Consider the following 18,922-nt stretch of genomic DNA (forward strand, 5'->3'; position numbering starts at 1 on the left):
TATGTTATTTAAAATAATTAAATGCTTGTAAAAATTATAATAAATTATTTTTAATTTAACTCTTTTATTTGTTATTGCAGAGGACCCCCCTTTGCAACAGCATAGGAATTTGAGATCATCAAGACCAGAGAAAATAACAACTGATGAGGGGGGAATTGATGATGACACTGATGCTCCTCTTAGAGCTTACATAGAAAAAAGAAATAGAAAGAAAAAAAAATGATTGTCATCTACATACCTTAATTGATAATGACTGAATTTTATGTCTCAATGAATTTAATTATGTTCTAATGAATGTTCATGAATTATGTGTTAATGCAAAATATTGATGAATGTTGCATGTTTATGAATCTAATGTGTTAATGAATGTTATCATGTGATATTGATTGAATGTTACATTTTATTAATGGTTGAAAGAATGAATGAATGTTAGATGTTAACAGGAAATGTAGAGTGATGTTAGGGGGAGGGGTGTGGGGCCAAATGAGCTTCCACCTTCACGCGTAGGCCCTGTTTAGTAGAGAATATTACACTATTCTCAAAACAAAGTGAAGCTCAATAAGATACTAAATATTTCTCTATTTTGTCCTATGTTTAGAGTGTTTTCCTATGCATTTAAGGCTTTATGCTTTGAACTATCATGAAGTTCTAAACTTGTAGCTTTTTTATTGCATCCTTCAATCTCAGCACTGTCTTGGGACTGTGTTATCACCAATGATACGATTATCATAATTAACTAGGGACTAATGTATTATCGATGCCAAATGCATTAGTGAATGGGAAAAGTTGACTAATGAATTGCTGAATAATATAAACTTCTGATTAGGCCATGACAAAATCATAGACAAATTCATTCAAGCAAATCTCAAAGATCTCCAAACATTAGAATCATGCAAAGTGAATTAAGCATATCTAAAAGGTGATCTAGTAAATGTAGCTGGGCAAAATCTGCTAAATTTATGCTCACATTGGCTACATTTCCCTCTTCTTCAGGCAGGTCTTTTCTCTTGCACCTTAGCATGAAAAGGACCATTCTTGTTATTTATTTGTTTAACTATTGTTTTTTCATCGACTAGGATGTGGTAGGCTTGCAGGTAGTGGGTTCACAATGAAAGCATGGAAAATTTCATGAACTTTCTATGTCTATTAAATCACTGTTAATATTAGTCATTTTGTCAATGTAGAATACACATTTTTTCTATTGTTATGTTTAGTCTGGATGATATGCATATGATATAGAGCAGATCTTAATGTTTTGATTTGCAGCTAAACGAGAGTGTTGGTTGCAAGGAAAAGAATATGGAGATTAAGAAGAAGGTTCTAATTTTGTTTGCAATACTGTAGAGCTTTTGCATTTGTGGCTCCACAAAATGAGGTTGTCATTTTCTTGTATTATTCTTGGTTGAATTGTTGATCAATCATGATTTTCTTGTATTAGTCTTGGTTAAATTGTTAATCAGTATTAGTGAGTGCTAAAGTAATTTGGATAATGAATTGCACAACATAGACTTAATGCTTGGAAGTTATAATTGTGTTTTATATATGAACAGTTCTTACATTGAATATCTTTTGAGATAATCAATGTTCAAAAATTATAAGAGATTTTAGGAAGTTCGTGTTTGAAAATCAAATACCATATATTATTAAGGATATTAGTTCTCTACACTCCGTTATAATTGAAAGCAATCTTGTAGGTTAAACTAATTTAATGGATCTCAATGACCTATTGTAGGTTAAACTGATTTTATGGACATTTATAATCACACTCAATAATGTTTTACAGAAAGAAAAAGGATCCAAAAGTTTAATCAAAAAACTTGTTTTCAATGTGTGTGCATAGTTTTCTTTTGATTTCCTCTTACTAGTGTTATATGATGTTCTAAAGTTTCCTAAAGAGGAACATCTCTATCTAACTTGGTTATGCTTTTTGTGGGAGTGATCTCAATGTGGACATCCAAGTTTTTCTAGAGTTACATGCATACTAAGAATCCTTAATGTGGAAGGATTTGAACTGATATTACCTATCAATAGAATTATTTTTAGTAGTATGTAAGGGAATAGTCTTTTCATGATCTACCAGTCTGAAAATTGATTTCTTTTTTCTTGAGGCAATGTTGGTGTGCTCAATACCTACTCTTGATGCTTTGATGTTTTTATATTCATGTTATTAGTTTTAACTGCCTAATGTTAAAAACCACTACTTCAAACCTACTCATCAACTTGGCTCTGAGTGCATGATCAACCTACTTTCTTCCATCTTTCGTTGTTGAGAAATATTTTCTATTACTCCACTTAGTGTTTCATGTTGCTTCTATACCATCCTTGACAACCAACTTACACCACAGCTTATGGGAGCATTTATCACAATCTTCATTCTAGATTAAAAACTATCACATATATTCAATGATTTCTTTCTTCCTAGTTAACAAATTAATGGGTATTATATCTTGTTATACACACCCATTGGCCCTAAGCATTGATTTGTGTGTGTAATATAACCAGTGACAATGCTACACCATGGTAGATTCATAAGGGAGGCAATGAAATCTCCCACAGTAGCGACATATGACTACATAATTGTGGGAGGAGGAACAACAGGATGTCCACTAGCAGCAACACTTTCACATAACTTCACAGTATTGCTTTTGGAAAGAGGAGGGAACCCATTTCGAAATAACAACATTACGAGACTAGAGAATTTCTCAGTGAATCTGGCACACAATTCCCCAACATCACCTTCCCAACAATTCATGTCAGAGGATGGTGTATACAATCACAGAGCATGTGTGTTAGGAGGAGGAATTCATTAGTCAATGTTGTCACTTAGGTTTGCACCCTTGTCCAAGGCCTATGTGTGAGGACAACCTAGTGAAACATGGAAACAACCTCCAAGCTGTGGGACTTGAACTATGAGGTTGAGTCTCCGGAGAAGGCCGACTTTCTCTTACTGTCAGGGTGCACCTATCTATTCTCAGAAGGGAAAGGGAGAAAGAGAGCGTTAAAGCAAATCTACCTAGTCTAATCTAAGGCGGCGATGCACCAAAACAGAGTGTTCAGACTCATTCTTGCCCATATATACACTACAAAACAAGGGTAACATACAAAAGTCATACACATCCAGACTTATATCGATCAATAATCACATACAGATCAGAGGACCAACTGAAAGACACCAAGAAAAGGGGATTTCACTTGTAAATTATCCAATAGGCCAAAGATAGATATAGTATGCAGATCACTGATCTCAACAATACACCAATGGGAGGCAAAATGATGCTCATGCACACTGATGGCTGAAAGAGATGATACAGGGTATTACATGGCTCAGAGGCAAAGGGATTTTACACTGCAAGTCTGCAAGTAGTAGTAGAGAAAATCAGGAAGAGTCCCCAAGAATAGATCACAAAATGGCCTTTATAGCTTAGGCATAACTGAAGATTTCTGCATTACATTCACTTCTCACCTACTGGTATTAACTCCATATTGAAAATCCAATCAGAGATCTGATTGAAACCTAACTTGCATATCAAGAGATCTCATATCCTTCTGAGAAGGAGCCTAGAGGAGACAGAACGGTGCCACAACATTCCCTGATAGGGTAGATGAGTCGACTGAATGGGTGGAGTGTCCTTATATCTTGCATTTATTCCTGGCAGGTCAAAAATGATCACGAAGATCAAATTGTAAGATAACGTCGATCATCTCTGCTTCTTGGTTCATGAATCGACCTAGCCTATCAGTCGACCAGGCTTCTTATATGTCGACTAGGCCACACAGGCCAATCGTATCTCTTTGTTTTTCCACCTGGAGAGTCCTTTCGCAGTTGACCACCTTCATCAGACTGACTGTGCCACCTTTAAATATTGTCACGACTGTGACGGTTACAATAACCGCTAACCGCCAGCTATTAGCTAACCAGACCCGCGAGGACGCGTGTCCTCCAAGCGCTAACTCACCATTGTAAAATTTGTGCAATTCCTCTATGGCGAGATAGCGCCGACCCTAGATTTCTGCAGATCTAATGGTGGAGAACTCACCCCTTAATGCGCTAGTTGTATCAAGAAAATTGGCCCCTCGACATATCTGTGTTCTGACTCGGCACATGTGGTTGTTTCTGATTCGTCGTGGACCCTCCTTCCTACGATTGGGCCCATCCGAATCGGTGCCACATCATTGATGCATCTGGTGAGACCTGACCCCATCGAAATGCGTCTATTGGGCATGATGTCGCCATGGTAAAAATCTTGCAGCTTCACCATAACGTGATGGCACCTGTCGTCGATCGGCCCTGATCTATCGAGGAAGATCTTAAAGCTGGCTGTGCTAGCTGTGCTGTCAGAAATTCTGGCCTGGTTACATGTGGTGGTTCCTTACTAGCCCAATGCAACACCACCAGGAAAACTTGTGACTTGGCCTTACAGGGGTGACCACGTGTCGACCAGGTGCCATGTCGCTATGGGAAGATTGAGGTTAAATTCCCATAGCACCATAGCGCCCAACCGATGACATGTCCCTATCCATGCGTGGTCCCTTCTGATTTGCTGTCGTGGCACCGAGCTCTGCCAACTGGGCAGATGAGGTACATAATGGGGCCTAATTTTTTGCCTGAAGTTCTCGCTGTTTATCTTCTCTGGCCCGCCAACCTTTACCTGACCGCCACAACATTTTTTCGGCAACGTGACCTGTCCGTCATGAATATTTTCGCCGGGCGCTATGTCGCTATGGAGATTTTTTGGTTAAAATGCGATAGCGACATAGCGAAATTCTGGACCCCACCTCGCGACGTGTCACCAGGGCGCAATGTCGTTGATATAATCCTCGCACAATTTTTCCATAGAGAGATAGCGCCCTTCGCTGATCTCAGTTGATCTGACGGCCAAAAACTTGCGGGTCGTAAGAATATATTATAAGGTTTAAAACATTGGTAATTCTAATATCTCCACGGGTATTTGAATATGGGCATATCGAAGGTGGGAAGGGCAATATAAAATGAAAATTTTGGCGAGAAGTGGAAATACAACATTTCTGGTGACTCATAGGGGGCATGAGCCCACTCAATGCATAAGACTAGTGCCTGCAAAAAATCCATTGGGCTATGGAGTCAAGAAATGGGTCTGAAAGGTACGAATCTTGAGAACTGCAAGAAACCCTAACCCTTAAAGAGGAAATCAAAACATTAAAAAACTTTAAGGTTCTAGCTCCGCTTTAATGATTGGAAACAAACAAAAAAAAAAAATAGAACCTCCTCAGCAGCTTGAGACATGTCAAAACTTTGGAAAACGGTGACTCAAGAAGAGAGCCATGTGCACGTGCACTTATTGCAAAATAGAAACAAATAGGAAGCAACTAGATTAACTATGTACATGGACTCATAACCCTTCAGAAACAGGGCTTCAAATAGATCCCATTGACTGGAATGGGTAGAGTTTCACCGTTAGGTCTGCTCAGTTGGAATGCATTTGCCTATTTGCAACTGGAAATTAGATAAGGGCCGCTCCATAGTGCATCAAATTTGGAATGTCTTCCTGGTTTTGCTCTGTCTGAGTCCCATTAGAGGACTAGATCCCCCTCTCTAAAGATTCTGGTCCTTGTCTTCTTATCAAAATTCTTCTTCATCTGCTATTGATGATTCTCTAGAGCTTTCATGGATTTGTTTCTCTTTTCTTCCAACTCAATTGGTTCTTCCATTCTTACTGACATGGCATCATCTTCAACTAGTTCTAGCTGATGAGCTAACTCCAAGGATGGGAACTCCAATGAGATTGGGAGTCGAGCTTCCCTACCATATACTAGCACAAAAGGTGAATACCCAATAGATCTCTTGGGTGTTATCCTATCAGCCCACAGAGCAGTCCTTAATTTCTTGTGCCAGGCCCTCTGATTGTCTTCTATTGTCCTCTTCATAATTTTGATCAGATTCTTGTTGGAAGATTCAGCCAAACCATTACCTTGAGGATAGTAGTTCAATGATGTGCTCAGGTAGATGTTGTGATTCATGGCCCATGCACAAATCTGGGTTCCAACAAAAGACTTGGCATTATCTAAGATGATAGTAGAAGGAGCACCAAATCTAGATACAATTCCATCAAGGAATTCAACAACTGATGGCTCTATGGAATCCTTCAAGGCAACTGCCTCTGTCCACCTAGTGAAATAATCAGTAGCAGCCAAGATCCATTTATAACCTGCACTAGATGGAGGATTAATGGGGCCTATAAAATCCAACCCCCACTGGGTGAAGGGCTGATCCACCTGAATAGGATGAAGAGGAAGAGCTGCAAGTCTCTGTTTGCCTGAGAAAAAAGCACATTTCTCACATTTCCTCACATACTTGTAACAATCATGGAACAGAGATGGCCAATAATATCCAGCCCTCATGATCTTCATGGCGGTTGTTCTTGCAGAGAAGTGGCCACCATCAGGGCCATCATGAAGTTCTTTAATCATCCTCTCAACTTGATCCTCTTCAATACATCTCAACATGGTCCCATTAAAATCCTTTCTGAATAGGATGCCATCAATTACAACATAAGGGATGGACTACAGTCTATATTGTCTTCTTTTAGCTCTGTCCAATCCCTAAGGGTATCCATTCCCTGATAAAAAATTCTTCATGTCATTTATCCAGCTCCTTGGACCATTAGCATTTCTTTCCTCCTGCTGCTCTACTATTAACATGGCAACTTCTTCATCTGAATTCTGATCTGATAAAATTTCTTTACATAATCCTCTTCCTCTTACTAATTTAGTAATCTGAATATCAACATCATATTCCATTACCCTGGTGATCCATCCAGCCCTCTTTTCACTGATGTCCTTGCTTAACAAGAAGTCTTTTACACTTGCATGGGGCACCAACAAATGGATCTTGTTGTGGGATAAAAGGTGTCTAAATTTCTTCAAGGCTCTAATGACTGCAAGGGCTTGCTTCTCCACAAAGCTGTATTTATCTTCATATTCTTTAAGCCCTCCACTAAAGAAGGCTATGGGCTGCTCCTCATTCTTGTCATTTGTTTGAGTCAGGACAGCAGAAATACTTGACTCACCACCTAAAGTGTAGAGGATGAAATCTTTCTCAAAATTTGGGTTCATGAGGGTAGGGGCCGATGCTATGGCTGCCTTGATCTTTTCAAAACTCTCCTTCCCCTCCTTGGTCCACGAGAAGACCATATCTTTCTTGAGCATGGCTGTAAGGGGTTTCACCATGGTAGCAAGATTAGGAATAAACCTTCTTACAAAATTTATCCTACCAAGGAAACTTTGCAGCCCTTTCTTGTGTTTAGGGAGAGGAAGGGCAAGTATTGCTTTTGTTCTTTCTGGATCAATGGTTAATCCATATTTAGATACAATGTGTCCCAATAGTTTCCCTTGGTTTGTAGCAAAGACACATTTGGCTGGGTTGAGAGAAACCCCAAACTCTTTACATCTTAGAAATACCTGTCTCAAATGATCAAGATGATCTTCCACATTCTTGGAATACACAGTTATATCATCAAGCTATACTAAGACAAACTTGTCAATTAATCTTTTGAAAGCTACCTCCATTGACTTTTGGAATGTGGCACCTGCATTTGTTAATCCAAATGGCATTTTTCAATAAGAATAGGTGCCCCATTTAGTAGTAAATGCTGTCTTGTATCTATCAGACTCTTTAACCAGCACTTGGTTATAACCAGAAAACCCATCAAGAAAAGAGAATCTCCTTGATCCACTGACCTTGGACAAAATTTTCTCCATAGAAGGAAGAGGATGGTGATCCTTAAGGGAAGCCTGATTGAGATCCCTAAAGTCCACACACAATCTGATTTCTCCATTCTTCTTCCTCACAGGGACAAGGTTAGCCACCCATGATGAGTGTTTAATAGGAAAAATTATGTTAGCTTCAATCAACTTGGATAGCTCTTTCCTCATCAAAGGTTCAATCTTGGGATTCACTGGCCTCTGCTTTTGTCTTACTAGTTTGACCCTATCAACCAAATCTATGGTATGCTAAAACAAACTAGGGTCAAAACCTTTTAAGTCATTATACGTCCAAGCAAATACATCACTAAATTCTTGACATAGATGAATGAAATTTTCTTGCTCAACTTTAGAACATACCTTCCCCATGTTAAGAGATTTTCGATCAGCAATAGTAAGTGGGGCATGGTCATCCTTTTCTGCAGCTAGATTCATCCCTTTATCCCTTGACTGATCATCAGGATTAAAGACACTCTCCAAGGTAATGAGACCCTTGGGCAGCTTGTTGGAACTGAGATGAATGATCTGATCACCATATTGATCTTGTAGTCTTGACTGATTTCTCTCTGAAAATTCTACTTCATTCTGCAAGAAGCTCACAATTTGCTCATCAGACTCAAACACTTGCCAATGAGTATTATTATAAGGAATAGCAGGCCTTACCACTACCCTTATTTATTGTTTCTTATCTTCCTCAAGATTCCCTGGCACATCATATGATGCACCCACTACTGCAAGTCTATCAGCATGTTTATTTTCTTTCCTAGGAATGCTCTGAATATTAAATGCATTGAAACCCTCAAGCAAATCCCAGACTCTGTGTTTATAAGACTTGAGCAGGCCATTTTTGGTGATATTCTGTTTTCTCACTTGGTTCACTACCAACTCACTGTCCCCATATACTTTCAAGGCTTGAATTCCCCTATTTTGGGCAAGTAGGAGACCCTGGATCAAGGATTCATACTCGGCCACATTATTGGTACAACTAAATTGGAACCTAAAAGAGAAGTAGTATCTTATTTGTGCAGGAGAGATCAACATAACACCAGCCCCCGATCCATTTCTATTCCTTGAGCCATCAAAGTACATACTCCATACTCCATTTATGTCATCATTAGTCCTAACAAGGTCAGGAACTTGAACCTCTTTCTCTATTATGCAATATGTGCTAAGGCCTGTCTCAAGGGTTTTCGACATAGGCTCAAACTGACATGTATTTTCCCACTCATCTAAGAAGAAATCAAGAATCTCTGTTATGGAAGTGATAGGCTCGTTTACTATGTTATTTTCATCCACCTCTAGGATAGGGCAATTCATATTGATGAAGTTGGGAGTGTATGGTTCAGTGTGATGAAGGGCTTGAGGTTCTGCTCTTATTGAAGCATTGGCCCCATATCTGGTCTTAAATGACATGTAAGACCAATCAGCAGATATGAATCCACCAATTTGAGCAGTGAAGTCTCTTGAAAGACAGATGGCAAAATAGGGCTTAACCTCAGCAACAGATATGTCTTGAATCATAGTACAACCAGGGCATGCATGTAGGGCCATTTCCACACTTCTAAGGATGCCTACGGTTTTGACAGTACTCACATCTAGTTGTAACACATCCCTAACAACAGGCTCATATTTCATCCCTAAAGCATCAAAAACACACCTAGGCATTACTGAGCTACTAGCCCCCGAATCTATCATGCAATTATGGACTAATTTGCCCCATATAATCAGAGAAACATAAAATGGAGGAGGTCTAACTTTTTTATTTGCCTCCACATCTCCTGCTAGTTGTACTAAACTAGTGGCACTCTCCATGGTAGATGACTGATCCTTGGGTTCAATCCTCTCCAATTCTTGCTGCAGCATCTTCCTCTGCATTGGTATGGTAGCAACAGCATCCCACATGGAAATTTTTACATTGGTCTTCTTCATTTTCTCTACCACACTCAATGGTGCACTAGGAATTTTGGTAGAACCTTGGGGGCTGCACTTATAAGAGGTTGAGATGGGGCAACAAAATTATCACTTGCATCCTCATTTCTTGGACCTTGCTTTTGCTGTTGTGAAGTGTTTGTCTGCTCATTTGCTGTTTGTGTATGAGGTGTAGGACTTGAAGTTGAGGCCTGCTTAGGAGAAGGAGGAGTAGCATGTTCCATGGCTCTCTTCTTGCTTCTTGTGTTATGAGCAACGGAATCCTGGTTTACATTACAATGCTCCTCCATCTGGTGATTCATGAAAGAGCAATCACCCTGCCTCTGAATAAATGAGGCCTCCTTGGTATGATCTTCTTTGTACGGTTGCTTTACTGTGGACTCCTGGACAGTTAGGGCCAAATAAGATTCTGCTTTCTAACATAGGCAGTAGTTATAAGAATAGTTACATGAGGGACAAAAATCTTGGTCTTGGGCCAAGTTATTTTGAGGGACTAAAGCTCTATTCTGATTTGAGCTTGAAGCAACAACATGACTATTTTGCCTATTCTGATCAAAAGAGCTATTCCACTGATTAGGAGGCCTACCACCACTTGGAGCCTGATATTGCAATTGGGGAGGCTTGCCACCTTGGGCTTGTTGCCTTTCTAAGGCCACCACCTTGTTACTCATCTTTTGTATTAGAGAAAAACTATCCTCTAATCTCTTCCCTTGGTCCTTCAACTCCCTCCCCTGCTCTTGTAATTTTTTATCCAGGGTCTTCTCTTTTTTGTCTATGCTCAGCACTAGACCTTGGAGTATTTCCTTGAGTTCATCTATTCCGTTTGAGGATGTGGAAGCTTGGGGAACTGGAGTAAGGGCTTGTGACGTAGGAGTTGTAGGAAGAGGGGCTATCGCTGGTTGGTGGTTGGGAACATTAGGAAAGAAAGGCATAGGAGGCCTTGGAGCCAACTTTCCACCTTGTATTAGGATATTCTCAACTTTTATAGCTGTCTCATAAGCATTAGGTAATGTATCTCCTCCCATAGTTTGGATTGTAGTGGCAATATCATTGTTAAAAGCTCTAAGGTAATGCAAGAAGGCATTACCAGGGGTAGGTTTCACTATAGTAGGTATTCTATCCCATGTCTTTTGGAATCTATAATTAAAATCAGTCATACATTCATGGGGGGCTCTTTTTATTGTAGTCAGCTGTTCCAGTAGTGACAAATGGTCACTCTTATCCTCAAAATGTTTACATAATCCTGCTCCTAGTCCATCCCAATCAGTTATGGAACCATGAGCTAAGCCTCTATACCACTGTAATGCTTTTCCTTTTAAAGATGAGGCTAGAAGTCTGACATCAACATCATCTTCTGTAATACAATGAATATTACAAACATTTGCTACTTCTTGGATATGCTCTAGGGGGGAAATAGAAGTTTCACCAGTAAAATCAGGTATGCTTTTTAGTGCAGCTACTGGTATATCATGTCTTTGGGCTAACAATAGAGGACTTCCACCATTAAAGGTGGCAAAAGCATGAACTCTTGGCTGTGCCATATACGCAAGTGTTCTATTGATGAGTGCTGATGGCAGTCTAGGCTGAGTTCGGACAGTAGGAGGAGTAGAGACAGATCTTATAGGTATATTAACTATTATTCCACCTCTAGCTGGTGATAATGAAGCTCTAGCCCTCCTTCTTCTAAGACTTGAAAGTGATAGTTCTTGATATTGAAAATTACCTCTAGAAGATGCCCTTGTTTCAGCCCTGGGCATGAATTTCTGCAACTTTGGCTTGAAACCAGATTTGTTGATGTTCAGAGTCACCAAGTATTTGATGAATCAGCCTCTTGAAGGCTTGAATACTGAAGCCAACACTACTTCTTCAGCATTAATCTCAAAAAATCTTTCTTCTTTTGACACCAGTAGACATGAAATCTTCTGGTATGAGTCCCACCGGGCATGCCAAAAACTGTTGTCACTTAGGTTTGCACCCTTGTCCAAAGCCTATGCGTGAGGACAACCTAGTGAAACATGGAAACAACCTCCAAGCTGTGGGACTTGAACTACGAGGTTGAGTCTTCGGAGAAGGCCGGCTTCCTCTTACTGTCAAGGTGCACCTATCTATTCTCAGAAGGGAAAGGGAGAAAGAGAGCGTTAAAGCAAATCTACCTAGTCTAATCTAAGGCAGTGATGCACCAAAATAGAGTGTTCAGACTCATTCTTGCCCATATATACACTACAAAACTAGGGTAACATACAAAAGTCATACACATCCAGACTTATATCGATCAATAATCACATACAGATCAGAGGACCAACTGAAAGACACCAGGAAAAGGGGATCTCACTTGTAAATTATCCAATAGGCCAAAGATAGATACAGTATGCAGATCACTGATCTCAACAATACACCAATGGGAGGAAAAATGATGCTCATGCACACTGATGGCTGAAAGAGATGATACAAGGTATTACATGGCTCAGAGGAAAAGGGATTTTACACTGCAAGTCTGCAAGTAGTAGCAGAGAAAATCAAGAAGAGTCCCCAAGAATAGATCACAAAATGGCCTTTATAGCTTAGGCATAACTAAAGATTTCTGCATTACATTCACTTCTCACCTATTGGCATTAACTCCATACTAAAAATCCAATCGGAGATCTGATTGAAACCTGAATTGCATATCAAGAGATCTCATATCCTTCTGAGAAGGAGCCCGGAGGAGACAGAACGGTGCCACAACATTCCCTGACAGGGTAGATGAGCTGACTGAATGGGTGGAGTGTCCTTATATCTTGCATTTATTCCTGGTAGGTCAAAAATGATCGCGAAGATCAGATCGCAAGATAACGTCGATCATCTTTGCTTCTTGGTTCATGAATCAACCTAGCCTATCAGTTGACCAGGCTTCTTATATGTCGACTAGGCCACGCGGGCCAATCGTATCTCTTTGTTTTTCCACCTGGAGAGTCCTTCCGCGGTTGACCACCTTCATCAGACTGACCGCGCCACCTTTAAATATTGTCACGACTGTGACGGTTACAATAACCGCTAACCACCAGCCGTTAGCTAACTGGACCCATGAGGACACGTGTCCTCCGAGCGCTAACTCGCCATTGTAAAATCCACACAATTACTCTATGGCGAGATAGCGTCGACCCTAGATTTTTGCAGATCTGATGGTAGAGAACCCACCCCTTAATGCACTGGTCATATCAAGAAAGTTGGCCCCTCGACATATCTGTGTTCTGACTCGGCACACATGGTTGTTTCTAATTCTCCGTGGACCCTCCTTCCTGCGATTGGGCCCATCCAAATCGGTGCCACAAAAGTGATGCATCCGGCGAGACCTGACCCCACCGACACGCATCAATTGGGCGCGATGTCACCATGGTAAAAATCTTGCAGCTTCGCCATAACATGATGGCACCTGCCGTCGATTGGCCCTGATCTATCAAGGAAGATCTTAAAGCTGGCTATGCTAGCTGTGCTATCAAAAATTTTGGCTTGGTTACACGTGGTGGTTCCTTATTGGCCCAACGCAACACCACCTGACAAACTTGCGACTTGGCCTTATAGGGGTGACCACGTGTCAACCAGGCACCATGTCGCTATGGGAAAATTGAGGTTAAATTCCCATAGTGCCATAGCGCCCAACCGATGACATGTCCCTATCCATGCGTGGTCCCTTCTGATTCGCTGTTGTGGCACCAGGCTCCGCCAATTGGGCAGATGAGGTACATAATGGGGCCCAATGTTTTGCCTGAAGTTCTTGCTGTTTATCTTCTCTAGCCCACCAACCTTTACCTGACCGCAACAACATTTTTTCGGCAACGTGACCTATCCGCCGTGAATATTTTCGTCGGGCGCTATGTCGCTATGGAGATTTTTTGGTTAAAATGTGATAGCGACATAGCAAAATTCTGGACCCCACCTCGCGACGTGTCACCAGGGCGCAATGTCGTTGATATAATCCTCGCACAATTCTGCCATAGAGAGATAGCGCCCTTCGCTGATCTCAGGTTATCTAACGGCCAAAAACTCACGGGTCGTAAGAATATATTATAAGATTTAAAACATTGGTAATTCTAATATCTCCATGGGTATTTGAATATGGGCATATCGAAGGCAGGAAGGGCAATATAAAATGCGAATTTTGGCCGGAATTGGAAATAGAATAGTCAACTTTACCCATTCACTAATACATTTTATTGCATCCTTGGATCTCAGCACTCTCTTGGGACTGTGTTATCACCAATGATACGTTTATCATAATTATACAATTATCATAATTATCATAAGGTGCTAAAGAAAATTGGCAGAGAAATTATACACACTCAGCGTCTCACCTCATTGTAACTGAGCCTAAATTGGAGAGTTCAATCTTCAAAAAAAATTGCAAACCTTACTTTGATTTCCACTTTTTTGTATCATGGATTGTTTAAGCAGTATACAAATCTAGTCCTAATGTCATTATTGTTTTTTCTTGTGAAGGTATATGGGCAGGTATGAAAACTGTGTGCTATTTTGATGGGAAAACTTATGAATGGGTGGGAATAAGCTGATAGCGTAGTATTATGGGTAAGGTAAGTATTATCTTCATGCTCAATTTTCCTTATCCAAGTAGAAAAGTATACTGTTTAAAAAAATTTCCAATCTAATTATATAGCTCTGGAAATAATGTATTCATAAGGAAGAATGTTTACCTATCTCATCTTTTAGAATTGTCAATTGTATCTCTCAAATCTTAGGAGATTAGTTTTATGTGATGATAAAAATCTTAACTGAATTGAATCTAGAAACCAATCCCTATAACTATAATAAATAGTAGAAATTTAATATCTAATTCTCTATGATTATAACTAAGAAGGATATATATGATATAGATTTCATATATATTTTCTTTACAATGTTGTTTAGATGAAATTGGGAGGGTTAGGAGAAGACAACATATGTACTGATTAAAGTTGAATCATTGTAGTTATTTTGGATTGGATGACTTAAACATCACACATTAAGGCTTGATTTTTAGGCTAAAAATATTAAATAATCCAAGTCTACTTATTTTTTAAGCTTTATTTTTCTCTTAATGTCTAATGTTTAAGAATGGCCGTTCTGAATTATATAAAATTTTATAAGAAAGAATGGCATGATGCAATTTTGATTTGGTTGATGGCAGTCTTATGTGATTTCCATGGGAGAACATTATAAAGGAAGTGTGAGGGCTCATTTGGCTGCAGAGTCTCATTATGAAGTCATGTCATCTGTTTTGGGAAGGTAATAGATATAAAATTTAGAGCCCTATTAGTCAGATATATTTTTTATAAAACTAAAAATAATCCTCTGGACCCATTGCTTTACAAGAGTCCATTAGATTCTACATGGATCAAGGGAAATATGTGAATTTTTGATATTCTTCTTCTTGATTATATAATAGATCAAATTATGCATTGTAATTTGAGTCCTTTATAAAAAAAAATTCTATGCTTATGTAATACTGACAGTTCATTTTTCAAATTCATTTACATAAACCAGATGTCACATATTTTTTAAAGATTATTTTACCAATCATTTAGATAATCCTCAGAATTTATATTGTTTGATTCAATTCTAAAATCTCAATTTTTTATTCAGTGATTATAAACTTAAAGAACAATATTTATAAAATACAATGATAAACATTTTTTTTCTTGATAAATTTTTGAAATACTTTTGTTTTCTTGTTCATATTATATAGGTCTATTGATATGTAGATTTTTGTCCTGAATTTGATTGTATATTTTTTTTTGGATCAACATTCTGTCATCTTGATGATAGATTGCAATCAAATCGAAAGACAAAAATCTATTATTCAAACTAATCAATCGTTTCTTTCATTTTTTTATCCTTCCAACCATCCATTGTTGAGTTTGATCCCTCTTTATTGTAACTTAATTGAGAATGTGAAATATTTAAAAACCTTCCCAAATCCCTACTTTAGCCTTATCAAGGAAAAATGATATTTGTTCTATTCCTTTGTTTCTATGGATGGCAGTTATTCATTTTTTTCTCATAAATTCTCCATTTTTTTGATTGTTTTGTCTAATTTTTTTAGCAAGGATGCAGTCAAGGAGTCAATCTTCTATTCATACTCTAAAACTATTAATGGGTTTGCTGCAAAACTCTAGGAAGATCATGCTCTTGCCATTTCAAGTAAATTCTTACAACTATGATTTTTTCTTCTCATTATGTATTGGCAAACCATATGTTTAAGATCCCTAACACAATAGTTTTTCTTTAGAGGTCCCAGGAGTAATATCTGTGGTTCCTGATAGTTTGCGAAAGTTGCAAACTACTTATTCATGGGCTTTCTTGGGCCTAGAAAATGTCAATCAACAAATCCTTCTGCAATCACTCTGGAATAAAACAAAATTCAGACAAGATGTCATTATTGCTAACTTGGATTCAGGTAGAAGCTCATCAGAAGCCCTATCATTAGACTATATATACAGGGGATTATGTCATATATAATGCAATATAGCTAATCTTGGTTTGCCTCATGTCAGGTGTGTGGCCTGAATCTGCAAGCTTTAGCAACAAGGGTTATGGCCCCATTCCTTCACGATGGAGGGGAATCTTCCAAAATAACACCGGATTCACTCGCGATAGGTACTCTCTTATACCCATCACAAAATCCAATCTAGTATTCTAAGTTTTCAAAACATTTTTGAGCAATCCAAATGTCAATTTAGAGTAATCAGTGTAGAAGATGCTTTATATTTATATTCAAAGTTTTTGATAGATAAGTGTGTGCAGGATGTTCTAATTGTTAAGAAGAACTAGGGATCTTTAGTAATTAGATAGAGTGAATAAGGATCCGAGCTTTCAAATAATCGCTAGGTTATTGTGCTTGTATATACCCTCGATATAACTAATCCCTAAAAGAGATTTCCAAGTATTAGAGGAAGAATGTCCCTTTTTAATGGATTTGTTGATGAATGTCCCTTCTTAATATCTTCCCATTCATTCTGATGATGGATCACGAAGTATGATCCGAAATGTTGATACTAAAAATAAATATAATCAAATTCAAAAATCTATGATAATAATTATGATTAGATTGTGGAAATTTGATATCTCTGGTAGATTTGTAGAATCAAAAACCTGTGTCTTAAGATTATTTGTGCTCCACCAGGAAGTTGATTGGAGTAAGGTACTTTCACAAGGGATTTGAGGCTGAAACTGGGCCTCTTGAAGGAGGGGAAGAAATTTCAGCTTGAGACATGAATGGGCATGGATCTCATACCTTGTCCATAGCTGGTGGGAATTTTGTGGAAAAAGCAAATGTTTTTGGATATGCCAAGGGAGTTGCAAAGGGAGGGGCTCCTGCTGCTAGAGTTGCGGCCTACAAGGTTTGTTGGAAGTCGAACAATAACAACACAGAAGTTGGATGCTATGATGTAGATATTCTTGTAGCATTTGATCAAGGGATATATGATGGAGTAGACATATTCTCTATTTCTCTTGGAGGTGTTTAGGGTGCATTACTATGCCTTTCTAATGTGGTTTCGATTGGAGGACTCTGTGCTGTCCAAAAGGGAAGGGTTGTGATTTGTTGTACAGGAAACAGTGGCCCAAGTCCAGGTAGTCTGTCGAATGTTGCTCCTTGGATTTTAACCGTCAGAGCAAGTAATACTAATAGACAATTCACCTCAATTGCTTTCTTGGGAAACCAGAAGCATTATAAGGTGATCACTAAAAAACTATTTTATAAACATATCATTTTCATGAGCTTTTTTGTTTTGAAATTCCTTTAGGGTATCATATTTAAATACATATTTTAAGATGGTTATAAATTGAAGGGCATTTTGTTGCAGAAGAAGAGAGATGATCTGTAGAGGGCATTGATGTTTAGTCCAGAGGGCAAGGTTAATATTAAGTTATTTACATCACACAAACACACAAGCACACTCTAATTAGTAGCCATTCCTGGCCTAGACAAAAACCAGAATCTAATTACCAAAATTGTAAAGGTAATCTAAAAGAAGCCAACAATTTGTTTTTTTTTTTTTTACTTTGTATCCGTTGCAATTGTGATGTCAACCACAAGCATTGCAATAGGCTTGTTGTAGTGGCGACGCCCACTGCCATCACAATTGCTAGGGTTTTCGTCGTAATTGTGATGCCAGCCACTAGCATTGTGACGAGCTCGTTGTAGCGGTGATGCCCAATAGCTGTTGCAATTTCTAGGATGTGCATTGCAATTGCGACGCCAACCACAAGCATTGTGACAAGGTTGGAGTCATAATAAAGGGGTTGCATAGCAATGGATAGACATTGTAATTTGCAACGAAAAAACAACGACGTCTATTAGTGTCACAATGACAACACATGGCTGTCGTAATTGCGACATGCAGCTGTCACAAATCGATGCCAAATGTATTAGTGTGTTAGGTGTGGACTTTCTTCACAAGAAAATATTTGGGCTATAAAATTACATCAAATATAAACATACAAGCATTAGTAGTATCTTGTATATAATCGATAATAATAAAATAATAAAATATTACTATCTCTTTAGTAAAGATGACATCTAAGAAAATCAAATGAATTATACAAGATAAATATTGGCATACTCCACCTACCAGGTTGCCTACATACATGTATACATGGAATCGAGACCCTTGAACTACTCACTCTAACAAATATGTAGTTCTAGTTTCTAATTGTTTTGATGTAGCTGTATTCCTATAATCACTGGTGAGCTTTACTCACATATACAACTCTTCACCATCATACACCCACTCAGATGAATCAGGCAGTTTTCTATAATTACAATCCTATAATATCCTAGTGCAACCTTTGTGTTTTAGTTTTTAGTTAACGTAAGGTCAACCTATATACGTCCTAACTCACTCCTTATATAGTTATGTTTAAAAGCTTGTGACAATAATCAATGGTTCTAAATAGATGAGTCAAGTTAATGCTAGCTGGGAGCAACTGATTGTTCATTTTATTGTACCTAATCTATACATACATACATACACACACAAACATACTACATACATCTACATATGCAATTTTATCACCTTGGAAGGCATTTGATTAGAAAGATGTAAAAGTTGTGAAAATTGACAAAAAGTTGTCATCCAACAAATATTGTTACTGAGCAACATTTTTTTCAAATTTGGAAGGTCAACAGTTAGAGTTCTATTTTGATCGAACAAGTAGGAATGAATATGTAAGGTCAAGAGATATAGCCTATAAGTGAAAGTTCATCAACCTAGGAAAG

General features: G+C 38.5%; 1 pseudogene; it reads left to right on the top strand.

The window, feature by feature from the left end:
• The first annotated feature begins 14,228 nt into the window (after nt 1–14,228).
• LOC149551873 (subtilisin-like protease SBT5.3) overlaps nt 14,229–18,922 on the top strand; it is a 104,550-nt pseudogene continuing 99,856 nt past the window's right edge.

This window comes from Cupressus sempervirens, chromosome 6 (assembly GCF_028749045.1).
Source record: "Cupressus sempervirens isolate cs-2001-9-10 chromosome 6, ASM2874904v1, whole genome shotgun sequence".
NCBI classification, from domain to species: domain Eukaryota; kingdom Viridiplantae; phylum Streptophyta; class Pinopsida; order Cupressales; family Cupressaceae; genus Cupressus; species Cupressus sempervirens.